The sequence below is a fragment of the Osmerus mordax genome, chromosome 7 (assembly GCF_038355195.1).
Source record: "Osmerus mordax isolate fOsmMor3 chromosome 7, fOsmMor3.pri, whole genome shotgun sequence".
Taxonomy (NCBI): Eukaryota; Metazoa; Chordata; class Actinopteri; order Osmeriformes; family Osmeridae; genus Osmerus; species Osmerus mordax.
The window spans coordinates 21,762,880-21,777,149 of NC_090056.1; positions in this window are offsets into that span (position 1 = coordinate 21,762,880).

A 14,270-nucleotide genomic window follows, 5' to 3' on the forward strand; every position below is an offset into this window, starting at 1 on the left:
GAGGAGGAGTGCAGGGCAGCTGTGCCCCCTCCTGTCCAACTGTAGTGATAAACACATCTCTCACAGGTCCATGGGCCTCAACCACAACCCTCCTCAGACACTATATGGGGGGGGGGGGGGGGGTAGAGAGAAGGGCATGTAGAGGAGAGAGAGGTAGAGAAAAGGGGGATAGAGGGAGGGGTACAGAGAGGGATACACAGAAAGAGGGGCAGGGGAGAGGGAGGGATAGAGAGAGATGTCAGACGGTTACTGTTGTCTCCTGAACAGATCAGAGGAGCAGGAAACAGCAGTCTCCTCCTAATGACATTACTGCTGACAGGGCTGTGTTTGTGTGTGTGTGTGCCTGCGTGCGTGCGTGCGTGCGTGAGAGAGACAGTGTGTGTGGTACATTTTGATTGATAATAAAGCCCTCCTCATTGTTCCTTTTTTATGAGTTCACACTGACCCTTTGAGGGATGGGGAGAAAGAGACAGACAGAGACAGAGAGAGAGACCAAGAGAGAGAGGGACAGACAAAGAGAGAGACAGAAAAGTTACATACATTCAAAACTGAAACATAAAGGGTCAGCAGACCCAAATCTTTGACACGTTAAATGAACCACTTGGCCTCTTCTGAAGTACACACAGGCACGAGAGTGGGGGATGGGGTAGAAAGTAACAGCTGGCTAATGCAGACCCCCTCCTAATTACACAGTCTGTCTCTCTTGCACACACACACACACACAACTCCTGCTACGCCTCTATTGTAGTCAGCTCCAAGCCCATCCACTCTGCTATTTTTGTCAGCTATGACCCCTGAACCATGAACAAACTGCCCCCTGCCCCAACCCCCTCCCACCACACACACCACACACACACATAAACACACCACATACACACCTGACACACACCATACACATATGCACAGACACACCATACATACACTGTGCACACAAACACACTATACACACACCATACACACACACACATCATACGCACACTGTACACACATTCATACCATACAGACAAACATACACACACCATACACACACAAACACCTGCCACAGCCCTTGGGGCTGCTTTAACATCCCCCCTACTCTCTCTCACACACACACACACACACACACACACACACACACTACTGTTACTTGCCAGGCTTATTTACAAACTTAAGGAGCCAAACTGAGCAGGGTGACAGTATGTGTGTGTGTATGTGTGTGTGTTGATGTAATAGGGTTTGTGTGTAATGACCCTAATATAGGGTTAGGGGCTCAGCTGTTTCTGCATCTGATTCCTGGGCATTTTATACCCATGCCTGTGAGTGAAACCAAGTGCCACACCCTGCATTTACTGCCTTGTACAACATCCCTCTGCAATAACACAGTGCAGAGTGTTCTCCAGTAACATCTAATAAGGTTGGAGAATCTACAGCAAGGAATCTGAGACCATTCCTCTTTCCAGAATCTCTCTATAATCCAGGGTCGTCTCTCATGCACTCTCTCTCGTGCACTCTCCAGCTCAGGTCAGGGACTGAGATGGCCATGACAGAAGCTTGATGTTGTGTTCCGTTAACCATTATCATGTTGATTTACAGGTGACACATGCTGATAAAAAAAGTCTGCATGTTGGGAATCTCTTAGGACGCGAAACGTTTCTTTAAAACCACTTTCCTTTTTTTCATATTATGAAAGTTAGAGTTTTGAAGAAGTCACTCAATGTAATATATTTTTTGGGATTACTTACATCTTTATGCCAATAATGCCAGAGTTGTTGCTTATGTTTACATAAATGTATATTAATATTTCACTTTATGTAACTTTGTATGATATATAAGAACTTTGTATTTATCTAATTATGTATTTATATGACAATGTATTGATATCTATGAACTATATATGTCGAATGTATGTACTGTAACATGACTCCATGTATACGTGTCTGTATTGTAAGCAGGGGGGTAAAGATTGACAGACCGTGAAATTAATTCATTGATATATTCCGGTCCAAAAAAAAGAAATTGTGGATAGTGAGATTAGAGAACGGAGAAGAGAAAGGGAGGAGGGGAGAGAGAGGGAGGAGGGGAAAGAGAGGGAGGAGGGGAGAGAGAGGGAAGAGGGGAGAGACAGGGAGGAGGGGAGAGAGAGGGAGGAGGGGAGAGACAGGGAGGAGGGGAGAGAGAGAGAGGAGGGGAGAGACAGGGAGGAGGGGAAAGAGAGGGAAGAGGGGAGAGACAGGGAGGAGGGGAGAGAGAGGGAGGAGGGGAGAGACAGGGAGGAGGGGAGAGAGAGGGAGGAGGGGAGAGAGAGGGAGGAGGGGAGAGACCGTGAGGAGGGGAGAGAGAGTGAGGAGGGGAGAGAGGGAGGAGGGGAGAGAGAGGGAGGAGGGGAGAGACAGGGAGGAGGGGAGAGAGGGAGGAGGGGAGAGAGAGGGAGGAGGGGAGAGACAGGGAGGAGGGGAGAGAGAGGGAGGAGGGGAAAGAGAGGGAGGAGGGGAAAGCAGAGCTGGGGGAAGCCTTCACAATGCTATTCCCAGTTTTCTCAACCAGTTGGCGATGACCTAAATTCACCTAAATTCATTATTCATCAATGTACTTCACATTTACTAACCACACACACACACACACGTGTGTAACTGTTTATGAGAATGTGTGTTTCTAAGTGTGCATAAGTGTGTGTGTGTGTATGTGTAGATCTCAATCATGATGTCCTCTACAATCTACCTCATGAATATGTAATAACTTGGTCAGGGTCTAACCATGAAGCTCTTGGAGTGTGCTATGTCTTTGTCTGGATGTGAGAGGCAGATGGAGTGTGTGTTTGTGTGTTTGTGTGTGTGTGTGTGTGTGTGTAAAAACAGTTATATAGTTAGAGTGGATAATCAAATAATGTCACTGTGAAGTCACTTACGATGAGAGTGACTCAAGGTGAAGTCAACACACACACACCGCACACACACTGCACGCACACCCCTTACACACACCGCACGCACACCCCTTACACACACGCCCCTGTGTAATGTCTCCGTTGTGTTTGTGTCTCTAGAGAGAGAACTTAATAAGGTGCCTGGTTGTGTCACCATCAGCTTCTAGAACAAAGCACTGCATCAATTGTGATTCTTTCCCCTCCCTCCTCTCTCTCCCTGTGTGTGTGTGTGTGTGTTGGGAGATTGATATAGAGGTGACTAAACACTGTCATGCCCATAAGATAAGATTTGAATTTGAAAGGAGATGAGAGGCCAAATTAGCTGATTTAAATATGTAAGTCCTAGTCAGAATCTAACACACACCACCAACACACACACACAAACAACCACACATATACACATGCACACGTTTAGTGGAAAAAAGCAGATGTTCCTTGTTGAAATGAAGCATTCACAGTTGTGATTGTTAGTGATGATCTCAACAATTGATGGAGCTGGGATGATAACATGAGCTGGGACAGCTAAATCTTAAGCTCAATAATGTAATTCAACCTGCACATACTGTATGTCATTTACTCTGCATATATTGTATGTTTTTCAACCTGCATATTTACTGTATCTCATTCAGCCTGCATATATACTGTATGTCGATACCATGGCTGTTTCAGGTCTCTGCCATTAGGCTTAGCTGCTGACAGCTGTTCAGAAAGTGCTTCCTGGAAAGCATCTGTGAGGTTGCAGAGGAGCCTCAGGGTCAGGGCTAGGCACCTAGGATCAGGCCTAGGCACCTAGGATCAGGGCTAGGCACCTAGGATCAGGGCTAGGCACCTAGGGTTAGGGCTAGGCATCTAGGATCAGGGCTAGGCACCTAGGATCAGGCCTAGGGTTAGGGCTAGGCACCTAGGATCAGGGCTACGCACCTAGGGTCAGGGCTAGGCACCTAGGATCAGGGCTAGGCACCTAGGGTTAGGGCTAGGCACCTAGGATCAGGGCTAGGCACCTAGGGTTAGGCATTTAGGGGTTGGATTGGGTAGATCTGGAAGATCATAGGCCACAGACAGTCCTCTCTCCATTATTTCTCTCTCTCCCTCTTTTCTTTCTCCTCCTCCACTCTCCATGGGCAGCTCACATTTCCACTTATCTTTCTCCACCTTTGCTATCCTCCTGCTCCTCTCTCTCCTTCCCTCTTCCTCTCTTTCACCTCTCCCTCTCTCTCACAACCTCTTTTTTCCTCTCTCTCTCATCGCTCTCACCATCTGCATCATACTCCAATGAAGGAAAAATCTTCTTTATATTAAAAGGACATTTTAATAAGTCTGAGAGAACCTCTGTGTGTGCATGTGTGTGTGTGTGTGTGCAGGTGTGTGTTTGTGTGTGTGTGTGTGTGTGCATGTGTGTATTTGTGTGCATGTGTGTAAGGTGCTTCTCCCTACTCTCTCTTTTCCCATCACCATGGTAACTCTGACTCTAGCCGAACGCAGCAATATTTCTCTCTCCCATCCCCCTCTCGCCCCTCCTTCTCTCCTTTCCTCTCCTCCCATCCCCCTCTCCCTCTCTTTCTTTCTGGTGCCACACCCTGTATTTCCTCAGTTCATCCCTCCATCGCTCCACACAGACATTCCCTCTCTCCCTCTTTCACACTCTCTCCCTTTTTCTTTCACACACACTCTCTCCCTCTCTCTTTCACACACACTCTCTCACTTACACTGATTTCTTAGTCTCCCTTCTCCATTCTGACATGTTGCCTGCTTTCTATATTCATGCAGGTCTTCCTTTCTCTTATAAAAATCTCACACCACAAACACACTCATTCACACACATGCACACGTCAACATGCTATAAATACATGCAGGCAGCTGGTCAGCCTTGGGACACATAAAACCAGCAGGGACAGAGAGAAGGAGAGAGGGAGAGAAGGAGAGAAGGAGAGGAAAGGATGACTAGTTAGGATGGAGTGAGGGAGAGAGGAGGAAAAAAAGATATTATGACCCTGGCATGTTTGGTATTATAACCCTGCCATTGCTAGACATGGATATCCTAGTCTGAATATTCTAACCATAGTATGGAGATGAGAGGTAAAATATAGAAGTTGGACGAGCTTGTTCCTAGGTTTAGTTTATAGTAAGTTACCAGTCAGTTCCTGGTTAGTTCATATCCTGCGTTTTAACCACAGGAACTTTACCCCTGAACTGCATTTCCACCGCAGGAACCAGGAACCAATCAAGAGTCATGGAGAACAAAAGGCAGGAAACATTCAATTCATGTTTGGGGGGTGGTACTTTCCAAAAGTATTCCGAGCAGCATACAAGTATTTCAACTGTTGTTTTTGCAATTATGCATCTGTAAATGAGCAAAAATAATAATAAAATATGTTTGTGTGTGTCTGCCACTGTACAATTTCTCACTGTGAGCACACACACATCAAACACGGAGAGTTTAATACTACCAACCCTAACCTAAACAGAGAAGAACATCGATGAAGCATTTATGCTCGTAGCAGAAGCACGTTCTCTGCTAGGGTTAGAGTACACACAGGCACACTGTGGCACACACAGGTTGAGAGGGAGCAGGAGCTTATGTCATCATTCTGTCTTTTAATCATCTAAAGTAATATGTCTCCCATAGATTTTCACTGAACTGATTCTCAAATAGCAAACCAAGAGTATTGTGTGTGTTCTCACTGAAGTATTCTCTCTTATGAGAAATAACAGCAACCAAGGAGCAAAATAATGTGCAAGAATGTTGTAGTTTCTTGAGGCGTTGTTAGACATAAAACTCTACTGGGGCACAGGCCCCTATTCATATCCCTTTTTTTTCTTCCAAGGGTGCTGCACACAATGCACGACTAGGCTATAGAAACTCCCCTTGCTTAACCCACTATACAACAGTTCAGGGATGCAAGTTTGATATTAGCTTTGGCAGGGACATCAGGTTAGGGTTAGGGCCTAACCCTAATCATTTAGAAACTTTCTTTAGTTGGGTGTGTTGCCTTCGGCGAGCACAACCTTTGTTCTCTCACATATATATTATTAGTATTTATTTTCCCACCCCTAAGGATCTCTCAATATTTGAACTACATCAACAACGTCCGTGTCAAAATGTTAGTCTTGGTCCCGATTGCAATGCTTCTATTGGAATTTACGTTCCATTGCACGGTTTAGACATGAATGAAGTTTTTGCGGCAAAAAGTGCCTCAGTGCTAGCCTAACGTCACAACGTCAGCACACGTTAGCAACTACGCATAGATACGACGTTCTAGTAACACAGACAGCGATATCAGCGAGCCCTCAGCAATAGTCCCTTAGCTAGGAAAGTTGAGGCTATTTTTCGCTAGGTACCTACAAACATGTCTGTAAGACCCGGTTTAAAATAAATTAAAAAATCACTTTTAGCTCTCCAAAAAAACACATTTGCAAATCAGATTTTTTTTGAAAGGCCACATTTACATAGCCAATGGGTCCTATTGTCTTGCCTTGCAATGCTATTGGATAAATGTGGTCTTTCCAAAAAAAAAAGTAGCAATTAAAGAACTAAAGGTGACGTTGTAATTTTACAAAAAGGGGTCTTACAGGGTTCTGCTAGATAAGTGGGTTTCCCTTTGTTCTTTTGGTGTGCAGACTCACGAGCCCTACTTCCCCGGCGTCATGGAGCCGACCAACTAAATACTTATTTAGCACTAGCGTTACTACCTGCATATACCTACAGCTGGCAGCTGTGCTCCATTTTGCTCCTAGATTCAGACCTAGCCCCGGTAAATTGTAGAGCTAGTTAACTACTAGACTTCTACTGTGTGGGAATCGCAGGAGCTAACCGGTTGAAGGGCGTCCAAAAATACAGGGTGTTGATATTCACAGCCTGAAAACATACCCATCTGCAACGGACGCAAGCACACCCAACAATTTCCCCAGAAATTGTACCGTCTCTAGTTTTGTAATGTTTTCTTAGCCTACCTCAATTCTGACTTCTGTGTGCATGCTGCAGTGGCTATTTGGCAAGCTCAGAAAAGCACGCTGACATGGAATTCTGCGTGCATCGGTTTGTTTTCGGTTAAACTGCTTTGATTTTACAAGCGTTAATTGGGATACTGCGAGATTATCAATCTAAATGAATGCACTGACTAATAAAGTAAATTGTTAAAACTCAAACTTTTGATTTTACTGGGGCACAGCAGATTTATACTGGGGCATGTGCCCCAGTAAAAAGGGTCTAACAACACCCCTGGTGTAGATGAATGGTTCTGAAGATATTAAACCCTAAACACATCCTGTCACACACATTCCACGCAGAAACACGTGTTACGCACTCACATGTAAAATGCACAGACTCATAGAAGAGAGGAAGGAGATTTTAAGGTTTAAAAGGGTAAATAAAAGGACAGTAATATTACATGGATTAAGGAGGAGAAAAGGATAGGAGGGGAATGGAAGAGAGAAGCATTCCTTCCATTCATCAACACAAAGACCCCATTCTGTCAGAAAGTGAAAAAAAGAACAGAGAGGGGTGAAACAGATCAGAAAATAGGAATGAGATCAGAAAAAGGGTGGTGGGGGAGACGTAGAGAGGGATGGGAAGAAGGGAGAGATGTAGAGAGAGGGGGGAGGAGGATATGTAAAGAGATAAATATTGGGTTATTATTATGAGCCTATAATAATAATAATAATAATGTATTCATTTAGCAAAAGCTTTTATCCAAAGTGATGAACAGAAGGTGATTTAAACCTGCAAGCTCTTGCTCTGCAATACCTAACCACAGCCAACCGCAAACCTGTCTCCAGCCTAACTTCCTGTCTCTGCTTCTTAGCTAGCTGTGTCTGGACCCTACTCTGCACACATAATTCCTACCTCTGCATTCTGACTTCCTTGTTTCTGCACCCTAACATCCCACCTAACCCTAACCCCAGCCCTAACCTCCTAACCGTAACCCCTCTAACCCTAACCCTCTAACCGCCTAAGCTTTTAACCCCATCTACTTTCCCTAACCCTACACATGCCACACACTAATATAAGGTTGATCATTAATAACGAAAGACTGATGTTCTATAGTGCTGAATTTTATCCAATATTAATAAAAAAAACTCCACAACAGATGACACACATACATACACCCTTCATTCCATACTAATCTATGTTATACACCTATTAAACAGAAAGCCTAATGTCTGAATGTATTTAGTAAACTAGATATGTATGAAAAACAATTTCACTCACACGTAGGTACACTAGTTAATCATCACATATTATTGTAATATCGGCCCTCTTTTTACACAACACACTAAGAGCAAAGTCCACAGCTGTGATAACTACAACCCTCACACATACGCATATGCATGTATGAACATTCATAAGCACACACACGAGCACACACACACACATTCAGCATGGTGGGATCTAGCCATTGTCTCCATCCCTGTTGGCTCCTACCTCAGCAGGTGATGGTGGTCTCAGCCTCTCCTCTGCTCTGGGTTGGGGTTATTAAGCCTCCTATACCAGCGGTCTGTTCTGTCTTATTTCTGTTTGTGTCTAAGTGGGTCTTTTTCCTGCTTTGAATGGATGCTGCAGTGATACAAAAACACACCCTTCTAGCCTTGTCTCTGCTCCTCCTCCTTCCTGCACTCTCATTCGCTGCTTTGGAGAAATGACATCATTCCTTTCATTGCAGCCCCTCTCTCTCCGTTTCTCTCTCAGTATTCCCCTGGTACCTTCCAGCCCCTCCCCTTCATCTTTCTATTCTGCTTTAGTCTGCCAGCCAGCCTGTCTGTCTCTCATCCTGTCTGTCTGTCTTTCATACTGTCTGTCTGTTTGCCTGCCTGGCTGTCAGTCTTTGTCACCCTACCTCCATGTTTGTTTCTCTGCAGTCTGTGAAGGTCTCTGAAAGCCAGGTGACCATGTGCCCTTCACCTTTACTAACCCTTACATTACCTACCAACCCTAACATTTAGCATGAGCAGACATCATTCCAAACCTCCCTTTGTGTTGGTGTCTGTGTGTTACAGCACATGGACAGAATGTGTGCATGTGTGTTTCTGTGTTTTCGTGCGTTGAGTCTGTCTGTGTGTTTGTAACTTTCATCTCTACATCTCCAATACATTACTTCCTTCTTCCATCCCTCCATCCCCCTTCTTCCATCCCTCCTGCTAGTCACAGCATCTCCTTTGTAAAGGAGTAACTCAATTAATGTGTGTGTAGGGAGCATCAATACAGAAGATGAGAATCTCTCCTCCAACCTGGGACATGGTTGTTCCTCCCTCCCCCTGTGCATACACTCCTACACACACTAATACCACCCCCACACACACACACTTGAGTGATTTATTTTTAGTAACTGTGACTCACTCTTTACTGGAATACTGTGTACCAGGACTGCTAACCCTAACCCGAACTGCAGTGCCCCCAAACCCTCTGTAAAATCTGAATTATTTTGGCAAATAGAATGAATGGAAATTTAAGGAACATTCTGGGGTACTAGTTTGACTAGAAAAAAAGCTAACTGCAAAGCTAACATCAGCGTAAAACATCCAGATGCCTTCATAATGCCTTCTCAGGGTCAGTCTCCTACTTGGCAAAATCTGGTTTTGACAACAGTAAATGTAGTTATGCAATCCAATGTGAGCATTGAAATAAGATCTATGTAGGGGAAACAAGAAATACCATGAATACCTGCAACATTATATTATATGGTATAAGGAAGGGCACAAGGACCACCTTACTCAATCCTAACTTCCAGGAACATTCAGGGGATAATGTTAGTAATTTGGGCCTAGAAAGCAACCTTAAGTAATCTACAGTTAGAACAGAGTTGAATACAAAAACTAAACACCACCAACCATCAGGACTGAATGGAAGGTACTAGATTATTAGGTAGAATACCACCATCTGGTGTCCAGGACTGAATGGAAGGTACTAGATTATCAGGTAGAATACCGCCATCTGGTGTCCAGGATTGAATGGAAGGTACTAGATTGTCAGGTAGAATACTACCATCTGGTGTCCGAAGCCTATTAAATTAAAAGGGTTGGTAAAAGTATTACTTTCATTTTACAGACAGCACTTTTTCAAAATATATTTTAGGCATTGCTGTACAAGAACTCCTTAAACTGCTTGCTCACAAGAGTTTCAAGAATTTTAGCAAGTACAGATAAGTTAGATATTGGCCTATAGTTATTTAAAATAGCTGGGTCACCACCTTTAAACAGTGGAAGAACAAAGGCCGATTTCCATTTCATTGGTATTTCATTGTTTTTCATTGTCAGATTAAAAATATATGTAAGTGGCTCTGCAACAAAATCAGCAGCCAATTTCAAAAAGTAAGGGTCAATACAATCAGGCCCTGCAGGTTTCCTATGATCTAGGCTTTTTAAGGCTTTATGAACTTCCTGCACAGGAAGTGGTGTAAAATTAAAAGGCTGACCAGTATAAACTGGAACCTCAGTACAAGGTTTCACAGACCTTGGACTACAAGAGTCAAACAGAGAGCCAGAAGAAATGAAGTGTGTGTTGAAACAATTCAGTATCTCCATTTTGTCATGAACAGCGACAGAGTCCTTCATAACAAAAACAGGTAAAACGTGTGAGTTCTTACTCACAGAGAGGGATTTTATAGTTTTCCAGAATCTCCTCGGATCATTTACATTTTCAGTAGTAATAGACAAATAATATTCAGATTTTTCTTTCTTGATAAAAGAGGAACATGTGTTTCTCAGTTTCCTAAACACAAGCCAGTCAGTGGCAGAACCTGTTGTTCTTGCCTTAGCCCAAGCTAGGTTTCGCTCATGAATACTGTCTGCTAGATCAGCGGAGAACCAGGGATTTTCACGTCCCTGTACTCTGTACTTCCTAAAAGGGGCGTGTATATTTATAATTTGTGTAAAACCATCATTAAAAAAAGACCAGGCAGTTTCCACATCAGGGATTAGCTCTATCCTCCTCCAATTAAAATTAAACAAATCATGATAAAACCCTTGTTCATTAAAATGTTTAAGATTCCTCTTAGAAATTATACGTGGTTTTAATTTAGGGACCTTAGTGTTCCTGCTAGCAGCAACAACACAATGATCACTTAAGTCATTACAGAAAACACCAACAGCTGAGAATTTATGAGGAACATTAGTTAAAATCTAGTCAATTAATGTTGACATCTCAAGGCACTTAGGATTTGGCCGAGTTGGTGAATTTACTAACTGGGTAAGATGAACAGAATCACAAAAAGATTTAAAATCATTAGCCACAGGCATAAGCCAGTCCCAGTTAAGATCTCCAGCTAAAACAATTTCATCATAATTTAGTCGGGAGATAAGGTGTATCAACGACTGTAATGCCTCGTTTGAAGCGGATGGAGGCCTATAACACCCAACAACGGTCATACAAAGGCCCTTCGAAATTTCAACATCCACTGCAAGAAACTCTAACTGCTTGCAAATCGATTTAGACAGAACCACCTTGACAACAAATTTTGATTTCACATAACAGGCAACTCCTCCACCTTTCTTTGCCCTGTCAGCACGATAAACATTGTAACCATCCAAGTTAATGTCATCATCAATAATTGATTTTGTAAGCCACATACATGGTGACACACAAAAAACCCCGACCCTGGGCCCCTCTGGCGACGTGCAGCTCCCACCTCCTTAGGTCAGCCCCCATCCTCACCCGAATGCTACCTTCCATCCTCCGGATACAGCCCTCCCCCAGTCCATCCCCCTCGTAACCCACTCCTTCCTCCCCTGCCACAAGACCCCACACCCCTCTCCTCCCGCACCCACGTGGCCCATAAACCCGTGAAAACCCTCCCCAGCAACACCCCTGCACTGGCCCACACTACCAGGTGCCTCGCCTGATAAGAAAAGAAAAAACGCAGGAAGTCCCCAGAAGGGTGAAGCATTACTCATCTCTCTTAAAAGAAAACTAACAAATACGCAGTCAAGTCTAGACAGACAAAAAACAGATAACAATGATCCCAGCATCAAATGATTCGTACTGCACGTTGACAAAAAGGGAAGAAAAATATGGTAAAAAATCTCAAAATCCAATCCAAAACACGGCCGTAGAGGGGACTCTGATGAGCAGATCAGACCAAGTTTGGGGCATGTAGGGCCTTTCTAGGCAGAGTTATGGGCCGGACAAAAAGGGAAGTCAAATATGGTCCATTTTTTTTTAAATCCAATCCAAAACACGCCCGTAGAGGGGACTCTGATGAGCAAACCAGACCAGGTTTGGGGCATGTAGGGCCTTTCTAAGCAGAGTTATGGGCCGGACAAAAAGGGAAGTCAAATATGATCCATTTAAAAAAAAATCCAATCCAAAACATGGCCGTAGAGGGGACTCTGATGAGCAGACCAGACCAAGTTTGGGGCATTTGGGGCGTTTCTAGGCAGAGTTATGGGCCGGACAAAAAGGGAAGACAAATATGGTCTTTAAAAAAAAAAATCCAATCCAAAACACGCCCGTAGAGGGGACTCTGATGAGCAGACCAGACCAAGTTTGGGGCATGTAGGGCCTTTCTAAGCAGAGTTATGGGCCGGACAAAAAGGGAAGACAAATATGGTCAAAACTCTTAAAATCGAATCCAAAACATGCCCGTAGAGGGGACTCTCATGAGCAGACCAGACCAAGTTTGGGGCATGTAGGGCATTTCTAGGCAGAGTTATGGGCCGGACAAAAAGGGAAGTCAAATATGGTCAATTTTTTTTTTTTATCCAATCCAAAACACGCCCGTAGAGGGGACTCTGATGAGCAGACCAGACCAAGTTTGGGGCATGTAGGGCCTTTCTAGGCAGAGTTATGGGCCGGACAAAAAGGGAAGTCAAATATGGTCCATTTAAAAAAAAAATCCAATCCAAAACACGCCCGTAGAGGGGACTCTGATGAGCAGACCAGACCAAGTTTGGGGCATGTAGGGCCTTTCTAAGCAGAGTTATGGGCCGGACAAAAAGGGAAGTCAAATATGGTCCATTTAAAAAAAAATCCAATCCAAAACACGCCCGTAGAGGGGACTCTGATGAGCAGACCAGACCAAGTTTGGGGCATGTAGGGCCTTTCTAAGCAGAGTTATGGGCCGGACAAAAAGGGAAGTCAAATATGGTCCATTTAAAAAAAAATCCAATCCAAAACACGCCCGTAGAGGGGACTCTGATGAGCAGACCAGACCAAGTTTGGGGCATGTAGGGCCTTTCTAAGCAGAGTTATGGGCCGGACAAAAAGGGAAGACAAATATGGTCAAAAATCTCAAAATCCAATCCAAAACATGCCCGTAGAGGGGACTCTGATGATTAGACCAGACCAAGTTTGGGGCATGTAGGGCCTTTCTAGGCAGAGTTATGGGCCGGACAAAAAGGGAAGACAAATACGTTCAAAAATCTCAAAATCCAATCCAAAACATGCCAGTAGAGGGGACTCTGATGAGCAGACCAGACCAAGTTTGGGGCAAGTAGGGCCTTTTCTAGGCAGAGTTATGGGCCGGACAAAAAGGGAAGTCAAATATGGTCCATTTAAAAAAACATCCAATCCAAAACACGCCCGTAGAGGGGACTCTGATGAGCACACCAGACCACGTTTGGGGCATGTAGGGCCTTTCTAGGCAGAGTTATGGGCCGGACAAAAAGGGAAGACAAATATGGTAAAAAATAAATAAATCCAATCCAAAACATGCCCGTAGAGGGGACTCTGATGAGCAGACCAGACCAAGTTTGGGGCATGTAGGGCCTTTCTAGGCAGAGTTATGGGCCGGACAAAAAGGGAAGTCAAATATGGTCAATTAAAAAAAAAATACAATCCGAAACACGCCGGTATAGGGGACTCTGATGAGCAGACCAGACCAAGTTTGGTGCATTTCACGACAGGCTTGTTGTATTCCTTCTTGCCATGAAATGCACCCCCTGCTAACTCTGACTAGGAAAGTGTCACATACCTGAAACTTACTGTGGTCACTCATACTAGTGCCCTCAGTGTACAGTAAGAATCATTTGATGCTGGGATATACAGAACAGACAATAAAGGGGGGTGCATTAAAAAAATATGGTAAAAAATATCAAAATCCTGTCCAAAACACTCCCGTAGAGGGGACTCTGATGAGCAGACCAGACCAGGTTTGGGGCATGTAGGGCCTTTCTAGGTAGAGTTACGGGCCGGACAAAAAGGGAAGTCAAATATGGTCAAAAATCTTAAAATCCAATACAAAACACTCCCGTAGAGGGGACTCTGATGAGCAGACCAGACCAACTTTGGGGCATGTAGGGGCTTTCTAGGCAGAGTTATGGGCCGGACAAAAAGGGAAGACAAATATGGTCAAAAATCTTAAAATCTAATCCAAAACACGCCCGTACAGAGGACTCGGAGAGCAGACCAGACCAAGTTTGGGGCATGTAGGGCCTTTCT